The sequence below is a fragment of the Oncorhynchus keta genome, chromosome 5 (genome assembly GCF_023373465.1).
Source record: "Oncorhynchus keta strain PuntledgeMale-10-30-2019 chromosome 5, Oket_V2, whole genome shotgun sequence".
Lineage (NCBI taxonomy): Eukaryota > Metazoa > Chordata > Actinopteri > Salmoniformes > Salmonidae > Oncorhynchus > Oncorhynchus keta.
In genome coordinates, this window is record NC_068425.1 from 33,207,327 (window position 1) to 33,220,976 (window position 13,650).

The following is a 13,650-nucleotide window of genomic DNA, read 5'->3' on the forward strand; positions in this document are numbered from 1 at the left end:
AGTAACAACCACATCATCAACATTAAGGGACATGTGCTCCTTGTCAGTAACAACCACATCATCAACATTAAGGGACATGTGCTCCTTGTCAGTAACAACCACATCATCAACATTAAGGGACATGTGCTCCTTGTCAGTAACAACCACATCATCAACATTATGGGACATGTGCTCCTTGTCAGTAACAACCACATCATCAACATTAAGGGACATGTGCTCCTTGTCAGTAACAACCACATCATCAACATTAAGGGACATGTGCTCCTTGTCAGTAACAACCACATCATCAACATTAAGGGACATGTGCTCCTTGTCAGTAACAACCACATCATCAACATTAAGGGACATGTGCTCCTTGTCAGTAACAACCACATCATCAACATTAAGGGACATGTGCTCCTTGTCAGTAACAACCACATCATCAACATTAAGGGACATGTGCTCCTTGTCAGTAACAACCACATCATCAACATTAAGGGACATGTGCTCCTTGTCAGTAACAACCACATCATCAACATTAAGGGACATGTGCTTCTTGTCAGTAACAACCACATCATCAACATTAAGGGACATGTGCTCCTTGTCAGTAACAACAACATCATCAACATTAAAGGGACATGTGCTCCTTGTCAGTAACAACAACATCATCAACATTAAGGACATGTGCTCCTTGTCAGTAACAACCACATCATCAACATTAAGGGACATGTGCTCCTTGTCAGTAACAACCACATCATCAACATTAGGGACATGTGCTCCTTGTCAGTAACAACCACATCATCAAAATTAAGGGACATGTGCTCCTTGTCAGTAACAACCACATCATCAACATTATGGGACATGTGCTCCTTGTCAGTAACAACCACATCATCAACATTAAGGGACATGTGCTCCTTGTCAGTAACAACCACATCATCAACATTAAGGGACATGTGCTCCTTGTCAGTAACAACCACATCATCAACATTAAGGGACATGTGCTCCTTGTCAGTAACAACCACATCATCAACATTAAGGGACATGTGCTCCTTGTCAGTAACAACCACATCATCAACATTAAGGGACATGTGCTCCTTGTCAGTAACAACCACATCATCAACATTAAGGGACATGTGCTCCTTGTCAGTAACAACCACATCATCAACATTAAGGGACATGTGCTCCTTGTCAGTAACAACCACATCATCAACATTATGGGACATGTGCAGTAACAACCACATCATCAACATTAAGGGACATGTGCTCCTTGTCAGTAACAACCACATCATCAACATTAAGGGACATGTGCTCCTTGTCAGTAACAACCACATCATCAACATTAAGGGACATGTGCTCCTTGTCAATAACAACCACATCATCAACATTAAGGGACATGTGCTCCTTGTCAGTAACAACCACATCATCAACATTAAGGGACATGTGCTCCTTGTCAGTAACAACCACATCATCAACATTAAGGGACATGTGCTCCTTGTCAGTAACAACCACATCATCAACATTTTGGGACATGTGCTCCTTGTCAGTAACAACCACATCATCAACATTATGGGACATGTGCTCCTTGTCAGTAACAACCACATCATCAACATTAAGGGACACATCATTGCACTCTAAACTCCTCTGTAAACTGGTCATCTCTGTATACCTGTTGCACTAAAAGATTTGGCATGGGTCCTCAGATCCTCAAAAGGTTCTACAGCTTCAACATCGAGTGCATCCTGACTGGTTGCATCACTGCCTGGTATGGCAACTGCTCGGCCTCCGACCGCATGGCACAACAGAGGGTAGTGCGTACGGCCCAGTACATTACTGGGGCTAAGCTTCCTGCCTTCAGACCTCTACACCAGTCGGTGTCAGAGGAAGGCCCGAACCCCTCTTTTGCTGCTGCTACTCTCTGTTTATCATATATGCATAGTTACTTTAACTATAAATTCATGTACATACTACGTCAATTGGGTCGACCAACCAACCAGCACTGTGCAAGCGATAATATTGAAATGGAAGGAGTATCAGACCACTGCAAATCTACCAAGACCTGGCCGTCCCTCTAAACTTTCAGCTCATACAAGGAGAAGACTGATCAGAGATGCAGCCAAGAGGCCCATGATCACTCTGGATGAACTGCAGAGATCTACAGCTGAGGTGGGAGACTCTGTCCATAGGACAACAATCAGTCGTATATTGCACAAATCTGGCCTTTATGGGAGAGTGGCAAGAAGAAAGCCATTTCTTAAAGATATCCATAAAAAGTGTTGTTTAAAGTTTGCCACAAGCCACCTGGGAGACACACCAAACATATGGAAGAAGGTGCTCTGGTCAGAAGAAACCAAAATTGAACTTTTTGGCAACAATGCAAAACATTATGTTTGGCATAAAAGCAACACAGCTCATCACCCTGAACACATCATCCCCACTGTCAAACATGGTGGTGGCAGCATCATGGTGTGGGTCTGCTTTCTTCAGCAGGGACAGGGAAGATGGTTAAAATTGATGGGAAGATGGATGGATCCAAATACAGGACCATTCTGGAAGAAAACCTGATGGAGTCTGCAAAAGACCTGAGACCGGACGGAGATTTGTCTTCCAACAAGACAATGATCCAAAACATAAAGCAAAATCTACAATGGAATGGTTCAAAAATAAACATATCCAGGTGTTAGAATGGCCAAGTCAAAGTCCAGGCCTGAATCCAATTGAGAATCTGTGGAAAGAACTGAAAACTGCTGTTCACAAATGCTCTCCATCCAACCTCACTGAGCTTGAGCTGTTTTGCAAGGAGGAATGGGAAAAATGTTCAGTCTCTCGATGTGCTAAACTGATACCCCAAGCGACTTACAGCTGTAATTTTGCCCGCCCAATTTTGCAGTTTTTGATTTGTTAAAAAGTTTGAAATATCCAATAAATGTTGTTCCACTTCATGATTGTGTCCCACTTGTTGTTGATTCTTCACAAAAAAATACAGTTTTATATCTTTATGTTTGAAGCCTGAAATGTGGCAAAAGGTCGCAAAGTTCAAGGGGGCCGAATACTTTCGCAAGTCACTGGATGCATAGTCACTTTAACCACACCTACATGTACATACTACCTCAATCAGCCTGACTAACCGGTGCCTGTATATAGCCTTGCTACTCTTATAGCCTTGCTACTGTATATAGCCTCACTACTGTATGTAGCCTCACTACTGTATATAGCCTCGCTACTGTATATAGCCTCACTACTGTATATAGCCTCACTACTGTATATAGCCTCACTACTGTATATAGCCTCGCTACTGTATATAGCCTCGCTACTGTATATAGCCTCACTACTGTATATAGCCTCGCTACTGTATATAGCCTCGCTACTGTATATAGCCTCCCTACTGTATATAGCCTCGCAACTGTATATAGCCTCGCTACTGTATATAGCCTCGCTTACTGTATATATAGCCTCACTACTGTATGTATATAGCCTCACTACTGTATATAGCCTCACTACTGTATATAGCCTTGCTACTGTATATAGCCTCACTGTATATAGCCTCGCTACTGTATATAGCCTTGCTACTGTATATAGCCTCACACTACTGTATATAGCCTTGCTACTGTATATAGCCTCACTACTGTATATAGCCTTGCTACTGTATATAGCCTCACTACTGTATATAGCCTTGCTACTGTATAGCCTCACTACTGTATATACTTCGCTACTGTATATAGCCTCTACTCTGTATATAGCCTCATATATATAGCCTTGCTACTGTATATAGCTCACTACTGTATGTAGCCCTACTGTATATAGCCTCGCTACTGTATATAGCCTCACTACTGTACCTTGCTACTGTATATAGCCTCACTACTGTATATAGCCTCACTACTGTATATAGCCTCACTATGTAGCCTCACTACTGCTACTGTACTACTGTATATAGCAGCCTTGCTACTGTATATAGCCTCACTACTGTATATAGCCTTGCTACTGTATATAGCCTCACTACTGTATACAGCCTTGCTACTGTATATAGCCTCACTACTGTATCACTACAGCCTTGCTACTGTATATGTATATAGCCTCACTACTGTATATCACTACTGCCTTGCTCACTGTATATAGCCTCACTACTGCCTCACTACTGTATATAGCCTCACTCTCACCTATATAGCCTACTCTGAGATATACCTCTCTACTGCAGCTCCTACTGTATATAGCCTTCATACTGACCTTAGTTCTTTTATTATGTCCTTGTTTTAGTATGGTCAGGGGCCTGATTTGTATATAGCCTTGTTGTATATAGTATATAGCCTCACTTTTTGTATATAATTTGGGTTTCTGTGTTCGGCCTGGTATGGTTCACTACTGTATATAGCCTCAATCAGAGGCAGCTATGGCCTCACTACTGTATATAGCCCTGATTGAGATAGCCTTGCTACTGTATATAGTCTCACTACTCCTCACTACTGTATATAGCCTCACTTTCACTGTTGAGTTGTGGGTGTTTATTTTCCATGTCTCAGTGTCTGGTTGTGCCATTTATAAAACCCTCTTAGGCCTCACTCTCCCCTATCTGGATATCTTGGGTTTGACTGTTCTTTTATTGTGTCCTTGTTTTAGTATTCAGGGGGTGATTTGGGTGGGTTGTTTATGTTCTTTTCTATAATTTGGGTTTCTGTGTTGTGTCAATCGTTGATTGAGAATCATCAGGAGCCTGGTTTCACTTTGAGTTGTGGGTGTTTATTTTCCATGTCAGTGTCTGTGCCAACTGTTTGGTTTGATTTACTTCACATTGTTTTGTTCAGTGTTCGTTATTCATTAAAAACATGAACACTTACCACGCTGCGTTTTGGTCCTCCGATCCTTCATACTACTCCTCTTCGTCAGAAGAGTCCCCAAAGCACACACATACTTATAAATTGTTTACTTGTTGCTTATTCATGAAAGTTATTATAACGTGTTGCACAGACATCAAAATTATACTTTTAGATAGTAGCCTAAAATATTATTGGATGGCATTGCTATTTAACATGATTTGTCTTTAATTGACACATTAAAGTGAGAACGTTGTCATGTTGTGAAATTGCACTCCTCCAATGAGACCTTACTGCTGTGTTCTTTGTAAAGTGGCAATGTGACAAGGGATTGTATCTCTTCAGGAACTTGAAAAGGACACTATTGTCTGTTCCAGACTGAAATAAACAAATATCCAAATTGACTTTATGTTACTGTGTAAAAGTCAATGGCTATATCTTACATATACTTTGTTATATTTGTCTGCATGTCATTCTGCAATCAGCATTGTCAACTGTAAATACTGTGCTTGATGTTTAAAGTAGTATTTCTTTCTTGAATTATGCTGTATAATACTATATTATACATGTTTCTTAAAGGAACCAGTAAAGGACCATAAGAAGAATATTCTGATCCAGAGTTTAGTTGTTTCTTTTTTCTGTTCTTCATTTGGACCGTAGCTGGCAGTGCTGTCGAACCATCTGCCATCATGTTCCTTAAAAGTGCATCCTCCGTTATCTTATTTCAACTTTATTTAACCAGGTAGGCCAGTTGAGAACAAGTTCTCATTTACAACTGCGACCTGGCCAAGATAAAGCAAAGCAGTGCGACACAAACAACAACACAGAGTTACACATGGAATTAACAAGCGTACAGTCAATAACACAGTAGAAAAAAAGAAAGTCTATATACAGTGTGTGCAAATGGCATGAGGAGGTAAGTGATAGATGTGCAGATGATGATGTGCAAGTATGATGTGCAAGTCCTCCCTTCCTTGAAGTAATCACTGACGAAACATGCCTGGAAAGGTGAAAATCATGGGAATCAACTCAATTGTTGCTGTTAATAATAGCACATAGATATTTCACAACTTCACATAGCCTTATGGGTGGCTTCTGAAATATAGATGGCGCTGTTGCTGCTGTTTTGCGAACTCCGACCCAACTCTGCTATTTTGTGTTTCTTTTGGCATTTATCTTACTTTATATTCACAAAATGTATCCACTATCATTGGTTATAACTGACAAGAACTTCTGAACATCAGATCTGCAGTTACTTACCCCAATTCTGGCTTCAACCCTTTAATCTGCCTGGGCGACTGCCCTGGGCTCATCTGCCCTGGGCTCATCTGCCCTGGGCTCTTTCTGTAATTCCAACCCAAAACAGACACCAGAGAGGCAGGAGAGGGGGATTCCTGACCAGATCAAGGTGAAGGTAAAACCGGCCACCTCTTCCCTCCATTTTATTGCCCAATGTACAGTCACTTGATAATAAGATGTATGACCTCTAAACGCGGATTTGCTCCCAACGGGACTCTCGTAACTGAAATATTCAATGCTTTTCTGAAACATGGCTTTCGGACAAGATACCTGCCTTGGCTATCCAACTCGATGGATTATCCATGCAAGACAGTAGAGTCAGGGAAATCCAGAGGGGGAGGAGTTTGCCTCTTCATCAACAACAAATTATGTGCTGACTCATGTGCAGGGGTAGTCTCGACTCATTTCTCACCTGTCTTGGAATACCTGATGGTCAAATGCCAACCCTTCCAACTCCTGAATGGGTTTTCAGCTGTTATCATGACTGTTGTAAACATTCCATCTCAGGACCTGGAATATAACAAGATGGCACTTAACAAACTGTACTAGGCTATAAACCAGCAGGAAAACGTACATCTGGAGGCTGCCTTCCTTGTCGCCGGAGATGTAATTCAGTGTCACTATGACAAGTCATGCCCAACTTCCTTCAACACATCTCCTAGACCACTGTTACTCTACCAGCTAGCAAGCATACAAGGCCCTTCCTTGTCCGCCATTCGTCAAATCAGATCATTACTCCGTACTCCTGCTTGTGAAGGTTTGCTGCTTCCCCGATCAGAAGCCTTGTATTAACTCTGAGGTTGGCGCTAAGCTAAAGGACCAGGCTACAGCATACAAGGCTTTCTGACAATCCTGAGGCTACAGCTGAGGACAGGAACAAGAAGTCCCGCTACGACCTCCGCAGAGTCATTAAACTAACAAAATAAAAATACAGGTATGAGGTGGTATCATACTACACAGGCTCCGATGCCCACCGTGTTTGGCAGGGGCTACAGTCCATTACAAATGACAAATAAAGACCCAGCCATGTTCTATCCAATGATGCCTCTCTTCCAGACAAACTCAATGCATTTCATTCACGCTTCGACAATAACAACACCGTACTATGCTTGAGGGCCCTGTGGCACCGTGAGAGACATGGGCATAGGTGTGGCTGAAGGACTCCCAGTGCAGCCCCATGGACAGAGCCACCCACCTCAGCATAGTAGGCAGGTGCACTCACTTCAGCACCATGGACAGAGACACTGGCTGCAGCACTGTGGACTCAGTTCCGCACTGTGGAAGGCTGCACTACCTTCAGCACCAGGCCAGCCGAAGACAACACCCAACACAGCTGTGCAGGATTACTAATCAGCACACCTGTAAGGCATTCCCTAATCAACTGACCGGCATAGTTGAGAAGAGGAACTAATGCAAGCGATTTTTGCAATTCGTTCCAGTCACAGGCAGCAGAGTACTGGAACGAAAGGCGGCCGAATGAGGTGTTGGCTTTAGGGATGATCAGTGAGATACACCTGCTGGAGCGCGTGCTACGGATGGGTGTTGCCATCGTGACCAGTGAACTGAGATAAGGCGGAGCTTTACCTAGCATGGCCTTGTAGATGACCTGGAGCCAGTGGGTCTGGCGACGAAGTCGCAGTGGTGGGTAGTATAAGGTGCTTTAGTGACAAAACGGATGGCACTGTGATAAACTGCATCCAGTTTGCTGAGTAGAGTGTTGGAAGTGTATCTTGAGAAGATACTTGGCACAGCTGTGTGAATTGTCTATCTGCCGCTTTGCCACTAACTTTGACAAGACCTGAGACCAGGCTAGTTGAGTTGTATAACCCAAACAGATCTGGGACCAGGCTAGTTGAGCTGTATATCCCAAACAGATCTGGGACCAGGCTAGTTGAGCTGTATAACCCAAACAGATCTGGGACCAGGCTAGTTGAGCTGTATAACACAAACAGATCTGGGACCAGGCTAGTTGAGCTGTATAACCCAAACAGATCTGGGACCAGGCTAGTTGAGCTGTATAACACAAACAGATCTGGGATCTGGGACCAGGCTAGTTGGGACCAGCTGTAGCTATAACACAAACCGATCTGGGACCAGGCTAGTTGAGCTGTATAACACAAAACGATCTGGGACCAGGCTAGTTGAGCTGTATAACACAAACCGATCTGGGACCAGGCTAGTTGAGCTGTATAACACAAACAGATCTGGGACCAGGCTAGTTGAGCTGTATAACACAAACAGATCTGGGACCAGGCTAGTTGAGCTGTATAACACAAACAAACTGTATAAGACCTGGGACCAGGCTAGTTGAGCTGTATAACACAAACAGATCTGGGACCAGGCTAGTTGAGCTGTATAACCCAAACAGATCTGGGACCAGGCTAGTTGAGCTGTATAACCCAAACAGATCTGGGACCAGGCTAGTTGAGCTGTATAACCCAAACAGATCTGGGACCAGGCTAGTTGAGCTGTGTAACCCAAACAGATCTGGGACCAGGCTAGTTGAGCTGTATAACCCAAACAGATCTGGGACCAGGCTGTATAACCCAAACAGATCTGGGACCAGGCTAGTTGAGCTGTATAACCCAAACAGATCTGGGACCAGGCTAGTTGAGCTGTATAACACAAACAGATCTGGGACCAGGCTAGTTGAGCTGTGTAACACAGTGGAATCTGGAGTAGACAGAACAGAAAGAGGAAGCCAGACACTGGTTAAGTACTGTTTTGGGTGTACTGTACGTAATATTAAAGGGGCAACCTGGGATTCAAACAAGAACAATGCGGTCATTCCCCCACTTGCTTTGCTGAACACTTGAGGGACGGGAGTGGAGAAATATGCATCCATAGACTGGTCTATGCAAAAACGTACCATCCATCAGATTAAAATGATACTTTTAACCATGTTTGTAGTCAATGGGGTAATAAAACATATTTAATTTAATCTTTATTTAACTAGGCAAGTCAGTAAAGAACAAATTCTTATTTTCAATGACTGCCTAGGAACAGTGGGTTAACCTTCCGGTTACTAGTCCAACGCTCTAACCACTAGGCTACCCTGCCGCCCCATATGTTGTGTTACAGGTAAGACAGTTGTTGTAAAAATAAGTAGTGCCAGTGATTGGTCTGTGTTGTATTACAGTGTGCCACAAAGAAGAATGACTCATATCCCAGAAAATGTTTACATAAATGTATGTGCACTTTATTACAAAGTCATCAATTATAATTCATATAAAACTATTTATACAGTTTAATAGCTCACTGATATTGACACATTTCATTAAAAATGAAATTGTATTATATAATTGTAATCTGTATATCCTTTCTATATGTTTCAGTGCATGCTCAGGACAGAACAAAGAATAACAATAAAACATAGATTGTAAAAAAAAAAAATGATCTTTATACATTTTCAGAATAGTTTCTGTCATTTTCCTGCTTATGAGGTTAGGGAAGACCTCAAAGAGGCTGGCGACTGAGTGCATACGGTAAAAGATTCCGAAGGGGAGTCCGATATTCACAACAGCCGCCCACATGGTGAACTCGTAAAACTCTGCTCCAATCGGGTTGTCAAACTGGGGCGGGCGCCAAACGCCGGCATGATCCAGAGCTGTCAACGGAAACAGAGTAAAGATGTTCAGTCCAATCTTTCAACTTAAACATACTAGTTAGGATCATACTCTACTATGATGTATTGTACTGCACAAATCCTAGGAGTCCTTTGGCTCATGAGCAAGTTAGGCAAACAGGAAAAAAAGTGAAGGTTCAGTAGTTTCCATTTATTTTCGACCTACTGTACATACCCACTGGGCACAGACATCAATTCAACGTCTATTCCATGTTGGTTCAATGTAATATCATTGAAACAAAGTTGATTCAACCAGTGAGTACCCTGTGGGTAGGTCGTTTCATCAAACTTAATAAAAACGGTTTTGGATGAAAGGACAACATCCTAGGTTAACAAGCCCTTTAAAGAGCCATTTTGGGACAGTGGTGGGTACTCAGTAGGCTACTCACAAGGATGTTGCAGAGCAGCAGAAATGCACAGATCTCCTTCAGGGCCCTCCTCTTCCAGGTCAGCCTATGGCGTTGAGGAAGGGGGAGCTAGAAGGAGCAGAAGAACAACATGCATACTGTGAACTGTGAGGGCCGGGGACGTCTTGGTCTCCATGAATGTCCCTGGGAGGTTGTGTATGTCTCTATGGGCTTGAAGGACGTATGGGTTTGTGAATACAGAGGCCCGGTGCATGTCTTCGTGGAAGGGCTCACGATGCAGGCCCTCGATGATGAAGATGTTCTGCAGGCAGAGCTGGATCACAGTGAGCAGGGAGACAGCCAGGTTGAGGAGCGTTGAGGTGGCCCTCTGCCCCCATTGCCACCACAGCCACGATGGTGAAATAACAGATGGTGAACTGTCCGAATGAGGCGCCGATCAGCAAGCCTACATCCAGGCTCCGTGTGGGGTTCTTCCCCGACACGTGGTCCCTCTGGTCCAGCCGGTAGATGGCGCAACCAGCCACGGTCGAGGCGGACATGAGAGTCACAGCCACCGTGTTCATCACGTAGTGTATCATCAGCACCGTGTCACGTTTCCCCGGGTCCCCCTTCTCCACATCCACCTTGTAGATGACAAAGGTTCCCAGGCCCGCCACCAGCATGACCAGCCCGACCGCAGGCCCCACCAGCACGTCCTTCAGGCGGAAATGGAGCGCGTGGTGGTTGTGCTCGTCTACCAGGCGGCCCACGTTCTTCCACATGACGTAGGCCATGGCCGAGGCAAACAGGCTGTACTCGATGTTGAAGGGGTACAGGTAGTAATAGGCCTTTTCTAAGACGGCACAGGCAGAGTGGCTGCAGTTACAGCTGCTGGATCCACCAGGGGCTGAAATAAAATCAAACATGAGCTTTATTGTTTGACTCTGAGGTGATGTTTTTGTTATGTCGGTTGGTTGTATTTCATAGTCGATGGCAATTCTATTTCAACACAGTAAGTTCAGAAAGTAAACTGAAAATGTATTTTATTTTATTGATCCTTCATTTAAACAAGGAATTCCCATTTCGGTTTACATACTTAGATTTTCTAGAGAGAAGATACAACACAATGTTCTCTACCTCTGATGTCATAGGAATGTGTGCTGTTGTTGTCCTCTGGTGGAACAACAGTCTGGTGTATGGACTCCTCTGTGACTGCTGCCATCCACAACATCAGATTGGTAGACAGAGTCAACATCAGCCCACAGCTTCAAGAGGGAAACAAGAGTTCAGAACAGAATAGAATACTAACTATTTTTTAAATACTATTTAATTCTGTAAGAATAGAATAGAAGAGAACAGAACTGAATTTAATAGAATAGAGTAGACTTCATGTTTCCCAAGCAAAGTGTAAGGTCAACGGGCAATGTTTAAATGTCCAACCATCAATCAAACATCAATTTACAACATCAATAAATAAATCAATTCAGTTATACAGTAGCAGTTAGTTGCCCTCACCGAGTTATGTTCCGTTGTAGCTGTACACAGTCTTTAGCGTGGAGCCAGAGGAAGTATGTCTGAAAAAGATACAATGATCACCTATACTTGCATTTTTCCCACCAGCCAAATCCCTCAGTGGTTTCCATCATATCACCTAATGGAAGCTCCATTTGAGATGTCAGAACTTGTGTCCTTACCTGGACAAGTATGAATACAGCTTGTACGACAGGGAACGCTATCTTCACAGCAGAGTCACAGTGCAGGTAGCCTACGTAGTTAGCAATCTTAAACACGTCCATAATCAGACTGCATAAGCCAAACAGCACCAGTCCACCTAGAGAAAAAAACAGAATGAAATCCAAGTATAAATAATCACACTCATTAAAACAATGAGTGAATGTAAAACTTTGTCTAGGTATAGTAAATGATATCCTATTAGAATAGAACTCTTCCCCAATCCAAAGAGAGATTATTCATTCAGTCCAGTGGTATTACCAGACAGTGAATCCTACAGGGTAAGGCTGCAAAATTCCACAAACTTCCCGATTTCCAGGGATAAAAACAAACAACTGGGAACTCTGGAATTTAGCAGCTGTATACCCAGAAGATCAGAAAAGTGTATTCTCTTACCCCTGAGCCACACAGGCCCGGCATGGCTATCCTTGTAGAGCACGGCATGATCTTCCCTGGATGTGTAGATGGTGTAGTACAGCATCCAGGCAGTGGTGAGGATGATGAGGACGATGAGGAAGATCTGCAGGTTGATGGCGTTGATCTTAACGTTGTTGAAGACACTGCCACTGACCAGAGCAATACCTAGGATCAGGACGTTGAAAGTGATGATGCTAGAGAGTAGCCAGCTGCGGTTACGGCCCCTCTCGCTCACCGTGTCCCTGCTGGTCGAGACGCGTCGCTCCCCCTCCTCATTCTCTCTGCCTGGACTCCCAAGTGGATGGAACACTGGGTGGAAGGGAGGGTGGGCCTGGTGGGCGGGGGGGATATGTAGCCCTCCTCAACTGCCATCTCAGGATCAGATGTCATCTTGCTGGATTCGCATGAAAAGAAGCCAAAGGTCAAGTCCATGATGTTTCTCATTCTGCAAGGTCTAATCCACAGTTTGTTTGTGGTTTTATTACAATCCAAGCAATCTTTGTTCAAAATGTCATATCCTTTCCAAAGGTAGAAGCTCTAATGAGTTCAGAAAGTGTGTCTGTTCTGATCAGAGTTGTGTGAACACCTAACCATCCACTCAAAGGCTCTGCCTGTATAAAGAGGTCCCTCCTTCCCGTAACCCAGCTTCTAACCTCATTTCATCATCAATGTCAAGCCCATCACTGATATGACAATATAAAAGGTTTCTTATCATTTCCCTGTTCATAATCAGAAGCAGTGCCAGTCCACCTTGCTTCAACAAATAGGAGTTTATCTTGCTTGATTTGGGTCAATGCCAGTGTTTGATTCAATTGAAATGAACAAAGAAATCCTCACAGTTCATATTTACTAACACACATTGGTATTTTATCTACACGAGGTCAGGTATGTTTTGTTTCCTGGAAACCAACTTATTATTTTTTATAAAAAAATAGTCGATTTTCAGTTTCTGTCTAATAAGTCTGTTTCTACGGCAGCACTGACTGTTCCTTAGAACAACAGAAGGCTACTCTCCAATACCAAAACTTAGAACAGAAGGCTACTTACTCCCCAATACCAAAACTTAGAACAGAAGGCTACTCCCCAATACCAAAACAGAGGTCTGAAAACACAGTGAATCATAGGCTAACATAACGGAAACTGGAAATACCCTACTGGATCCCCGTCTTTCCTCATAATATATGAATCATTACACACCATATAGGTGTGCTGGTTCAAAAGGGATTTTTCAAAATGCCTGTGTTGCAGCACTGACAAACTGTCGTCTCGCAGCGGCAAGTTTGTTTGCAATCTAACAATAACCTAGCCAATGTAATGAAATATGTGGGGACGTTTCTGAAATATTCACATGACGGTGTAGTCATTACATCCACTTTGCAGTACATAAACATTTATTTTTAAATCAGCCCAACTGTAAATGCTGATAAAAGTCCAGTTGAAATAGTAT

The 13,650-nt window shown here is 43.2% G+C and overlaps 1 pseudogene; it reads right to left on the reverse strand.

Annotated features, from left to right (window-relative positions):
• Positions 1 to 9,259: 9,259 nt before the first annotated feature.
• LOC127930348 (proton channel OTOP2-like) lies at positions 9,260 to 13,047 on the reverse strand (annotated as a pseudogene).
• Between the last annotated feature and the right edge of the window lie 603 nt (positions 13,048 to 13,650).